The sequence below is a fragment of the Nannobrachium achirus genome, assembly GCF_963921795.1.
Source record: "Nannobrachium achirus genome assembly, chromosome: 5".
Taxonomy (NCBI): Eukaryota; Metazoa; Chordata; class Actinopteri; order Myctophiformes; family Myctophidae; genus Nannobrachium; species Nannobrachium achirus.
In genome coordinates, this window is record NC_137814.1 from 35,145,589 (window position 1) to 35,151,588 (window position 6,000).

Here is a 6,000-nt window from a genome sequence, read left to right on the forward strand (position 1 = left end):
GCAGTTAATTAAGCTCCATGGATGCAGTTAGGTGATCCTGATAACTTTCTTTGATCATTCATTGATTTGAGGTTGTTTTCAACATTGTAGGGTATATTGTGTGTGAATATATCCAACACAGCAGATATATGGATATATTGGCTGTCTTTACCTTCTTTCCATGAATGCTCACCTTCTGCAGAAATGCAGGCTTCATTGGTCACATTTGGTCCACATCAGGGATAGAACCTACAATAACATAACATGTCCAATGTTATGGCAATAAGTCACTTATCAAATTGAGTTACTCTATTCAAAGATTTTTCTATTTATCCAAATCGTTATCTTGGTGATGACACATCCCAGTGATCAAAAGTCGGCTAGTAGACGTCTTTCTATATCTAAGCTAGTGTAGTCAAAGTACACTTCTACCACTTTTTCTAGTCACATGTTCAAATACTGGATTGTGATTGGCTTAAAACAGTAGTAAATCAGGCAACTCTACTCGTCTGTGTGAAATACCCGGATCCGTTGTCATGCTAATGAGGCAGATTTCCGAGATCAATGCGCCTCACAACGCATCCGGGTACTTTCAGAGTCGGAACACCTTTCCCCAACCAACAATGACGTAGGTCCATGGTCACGGGCGTCCTATGTTTACTAGCGAACGTACTATCGTCGCCGATTTATTCCATTGGATCCAATGCAATCCGCCAACTTTAAAGCTTCTTTTCTCTGAACCTATGCTTTTCTGGAAGCGACCATCCTCTATTTGCGGCTGAAACTGTGCTTCTAACTGGCGTTAAGCCCGTATCAGAGTCGGGTCCGCGGTGGACGGCTATCCACCGCGGTGTAGTGCCGTGTAGTCTTTTTGAGTCATAAAACTACAACGTTAACGCTCAAAAAGACTACACGGCACTACACCGCAATACGGGCTTTAGCCTAGCTGTAAGCTAGTCATGCACCTCAGTATGGATCAGTATGGAGTTGGCGCCATCTGGTGGTGACTAGAAAAAGTGGTAGAATGTTGTGTTTATGGGACTATTTGCTATGGTGGCGGAAGTTTATGTGTATTCTGAAACAATTAATGATTGTAACTATAAAGATCCTTGCAAGTTACAACTGTGTTTTCTTTCATTTATATGTAAAAAGTGGTAGAAAAGCAATTTACCCTTCAAGGTTGTGGGTTGTTGGCTGATTTACCACTGTTTCAGGGTTGTTTGCCACTCGCCTGGCGGCTCGTGGCACAACCCTGAAACAGTGGTAAATCAGCCAACAACCCACTCCCTCTCATGGTAAATGGCTTACATGTTACAGAGGACTGAGGTCACTTGTACCTTGATCAACATTTTGAACATAATACAGTACGTTTGTACAACAAGTGACAATGCTTCTTTTAAGAACAGCTATCCCGATAGCACTACGCACCAACACGTGTAGATTCTTCTCTGCTTCAAAAGCCAAACTGAATGCCAGAAAGGGTCTTGTGTGTTGGGTGTGTATGAGAAGGCGGGAGAAGATTCCAGTCCTCATCTGACAGAAACTGAGCAGGGTTTGACAACACTGTGTCCGGAACACTGTCCGAGGTGCTGAAAATCTCTGGTCCACCTCTTGAAAGGCGGCAACAGAATATTCTACGGACTCCATAAGGACTTTCCGTGCGTTGCACTGGTGGGGCTGGGGAAGAAAGATGCCAGTGTGTGTGGAGCAGAGTCCTGGGACACCTGCAAGGAAAACTGCAGAATCAACGGAGCTGCAGAATCAACGGGCTGCAGGCTGCTTCAGGACCTGGAGTTGAGTCACATGGAGGTGGACAGCTGCGGTGACGCCCAGTCATCAGCAGAGGGTGCCGTACTGGGCTTTTTGGAGCTGTGTGGAACACAAGCTCCCTATACGTGGCCGTGTGTGTGGGTCTGTCTGTCTGTCTGTCTCCGTCCGTGTATGTAGCCTAAACTTCGGCGCGTAACTAGTGCCGCACCATTTACGCCACTCGCGCAATATATACATCAAAATGTGCGGCTCGGCCGGGAATGGTGTTCTATTACCTTTCGTTCCGATCCGCCTTACCATGCCGACGTAATCGGCAAAAAACGACGCTTAATTGTCCCCATTGACTTATAATGGGACAATGCAAGAAATCACTTTCAAGTATTTTTCTCTCGTAAACCAGCTACAGTTTCAAACCTCGGAGAGGAGATTCATAATGATTTTAAGAATGAATCGAAAAATAATTACATCACTCGGCCTCATGGTGGCGCTATAACAGCCCACTTTACGTTTTGCCCCGTAACTCTTGAACCGTAGATCGGAAAATTAAAATTCTTTTTTCCCTGGATTCCTTGGGTCAAGACGCATCTCCCCATATAGGCCACGCCCATTTGCGCCAGGATAGATTTTCCGCCATCTTGAATTTTCTCCAAAACACACTTTTTGCTCCTTTTCCTACATATTTTCTTCAAATGTCACAAAAATCGGTACACATGATCCTGGGTGACCAGAGAGGTGCTGTTGAGTCTAGCCTGCCCTGAGCATCAACTGCAATACACACACACACACACACACACACACACACACACACACACACACACACACACACACACACACACACACACACAGCTCCACTTCGAACAGAGGTTCGATTTTTTCAATACGACCAACTCAAATCCAAGAAGACCAAAGTGACCAGGCAGCTAACATGGAAGTGTCGATATGGAGGCATGGCAAAAAGGAGTCCTGTATGGAGAAGGCCAAAACTTGGCCCGCCTACTCATGGAAGCACCCGCCAATCACATTACTCCGACGGTGTTTGCCAACACCATCTAGGAGCATGCAGCTGGCACCATACATACACTGACCGAGTCAAAGTCCACAAGAGGGGTCAGGCCTGGATAGAGGAGCAGGAAATGGGAGCATTTCTCAGCGTATCTAAAGGGTCAGATGAGCCCCCTGTGTTCCTGGAGCTGCACTACAATGTAGGGATGTGACGATATGAAAATTTCATATCACAATTATTGTGATCAAAGAAATCGTGATTTACGATATCATCGTGATAATCAAAATACCCCCAACATCCATTATCCTGGGGCGGAATTTGCCAAAAAATAGACTATCTACAAGCTCACAACGCATTGTGAGCTTGTAGATCGTCTATCTTTTTGGCAAAGACATGATAGAGAGTGAAAAAAAGACAAATTATAGAGGGTTTAAGTGGTACCGGATATGCAGATAATCGGCAATATCGGCAAATAAAAGGTGAATAGATACGATTATCGTGAGTGTTTCTTATCACGATAAACGATAATATCGCTTATCGTCCCATCCTTACTACAATGGCTGCCCCGATCACACACAGGCGCCTCTGCTACTGGTGGGCAAGGGTATCACCTTTGACAGTGGTGGTATCTCCCTGAAGCCGTCCTCTGGAATGGACGCCATGCGAGCTGACACGGGTGGAGCCGCCATGCAACGTGTGTGCCTCCATCGTCACAGCAGCATGCAGCCCTCAAGCTGCCAGTCAACATTATCGGTCTAGCTCCCCTCTGTGAGAACATGCCCAGTGGAAAGGCCAACAAACCAGGGGATGTAGTCTGAGCCAAGAATGTTAAAACCATCCAGGTTGATAATACAGATTCAGAAGGGAGGCTGATCCTGGCTGATGCTCTCTGTTATGCTCACACCTTCAACCCCAGGGCCATAGTCAATGCCGCTACGCTAACAGGGGCCATGGATGCCACTCTGGGCTCTGCAGCAACTGGAGAGTTCACAAACTCTGACTGGCTCTGGCAGAAGCTGCACAAGGCCAGTGTGGTGACAGGTGCAGGGGCATCACACGGGGGGGAAGCTACTAGGGCCCAAGGTGGAGGGACCTTAATTATTTTATACTTTAGCTATTGAAAAATAGCAGATATACAAGCTCACAGCACTGAGTGCTGCGCTGTGAGCTTGTAGATCTGCTCTTTTTGAAAAGTCGTGAAAATGTGTGCAAATCTTTGAATGTATGTATTTTTTTAAGCAAACTTTATTTGTAACTCAAATTTTGTTTCTGGGGGGATCCCTGGAACTAAATATTTTGAGATGGGGGTCCGTGGCCAAGGGGGTCCTTCACATGAAAAAGTTTGAGCACCACTGACATAGAAACATAGGTTTTTCAAAAAACCTTGCACAAACTTTCACGATTTTTCAAAAATAGCAGATCTACAAGCTCGCAGCGCCGCACTTGGTGCCGCGCTGTGAGCTTGTATATCTGCTATTTTTCAATAGTTAAGCACAAAATAATACGTATTAACGCGTTCCCAGTCTAAATGGGTTAAGTCCCCTCCCCCTATGAAGAACATTCATGGGGGGCCCACAGTGAATCCTTGTACCCAGGGCCCAGAATTTGGACACCCCTGGACAGGTGACAGGGTGTGGCGGATGCCTTTGTTCCAACACTACACCAAGCAGGTGACTCACAGCCAACTGGCCGACCTCAATAACATGGGCGAGCTGCCTTCCTGAGAGAGTTTGTCACAGGGCGTCATTGGGCTCACCTGGACATCGCAAGGGTCATGTCCAACAGAGATGAGATCCCCTACCTGAGGAAAGGCATGTCGGGCAAGGGTACGCTGGTGGAGTTTGCTGCTGGACTGACCAGCCAAGACTGAGAGACTGGAGTCACACACAGCCCGCGCAAGATGAGCTTAAGACCTTACTTAATGAGGAGAGTAAATACTACCGCAATTATTTTACAAAGTGGGGTCGAGGGACCCACAGGGGTCCTTGAAGAGGTTCCAGGGGGTCTCCAGCAAAATAAGGAACATTTTATTGTATTGTAGGACATGATCTGAAATGGCACACTCATGTGTGTGCGAATGAGTGCTTCAATGACTCAATATATACTGCCTATTTGTCATAATTATGTTGCGGAAGAGCTCTGAAAGTCTGAGTGATCAGTTCATAGCCATCTGAATTAAAGTCAAATGGATGTTACAAATAAAGCATATATTACAGATGTTTATGGTTTGTATTCATTTCCTACTTGAAATATGTTATATATTGATATTTCTTTGCATTTGATGTATTACCTTGCTTATTGTATTGATGTATTACCTTGCTTATTGTAAGTCTCTCTGGATTAAGAGCTAAATTCCTAAATTGTAATTAGACCAATTTTAGACCCGGATCCGTTGTCATGCTAATGAGGCAGATTTCCGAGATCAATGCGCCTCACAACGCATCCGGGTACTTTCAGAGTCGGAACACCTTTCCCCAACCAACAATGACGTAGGTCCATGGTCACGGGCGTCCTATGTTTACTAGCGAACGTACTATCGTCGCCGATTTATTCCATTGGATCCAATGCAATCCGCCAACTTTAAAGCTTCTTTTCTCTGAACCTATGCTTTTCTGGAAGCGACCATCCTCTATTTGCGGCTGAAACTGTGCTTCTAACTGGCGTTAAGCCCGTATCAGAGTCGGGTCCGCGGTGGACGGCTATCCACCGCGGTGTAGTGCCGTGTAGTCTTTTTGAGTCATAAAACTACAACGTTAACGCTCAAAAAGACTACACGGCACTACACCGCAATACGGGCTTTAGCCTAGCTGTAAGCTAGTTATGCACCTCAGTATGGATCAGTATGGAGTTGGCGCCATCTGGTGGTGACTAGAAAAAGTGGTAGAATGTTGTGTTTATGGGACTATTTGCTATGGTGGCGGAAGTTTATGTGTATTCTGAAACAATTAATGATTGTAACTATAAAGATCCTTGCAAGTTACAACTGTGTTTTCTTTCATTTATATGTAAAAAGTGGTAGAAAAGCAATTTACCCTTCAAGGTTGTGGGTTGTTGGCTGATTTACCACTGTTTCAGGGTTGTTTGCCACTCGCCTGGCGGCTCGTGGCACAACCCTGAAACAGTGGTAAATCAGCCAACAACCCACTCCCTCTCATGGTAAATGGCTTACATGTTACAGAGGACTGAGGTCACTTGTACCTTGATCAACATTTTGAACATAATACAGTACGTTTGTACAACAAGTGACA

The 6,000-nt window shown here is 45.4% G+C and overlaps 1 pseudogene across 1 annotated transcript; it reads left to right on the top strand.

Annotated features, from left to right (window-relative positions):
• Positions 1-1,366: 1,366 nt before the first annotated feature.
• On the top strand, positions 1,367-4,622 carry LOC308285847 (cytosol aminopeptidase-like; annotated as a pseudogene). The gene is made up of 4 exons: positions 1,367-1,852; positions 2,611-2,951; positions 3,311-3,793; positions 4,376-4,622. The product of its transcript is annotated as a cytosol aminopeptidase-like (transcript).
• The last annotated feature ends 1,378 nt before the right edge of the window (positions 4,623-6,000 follow it).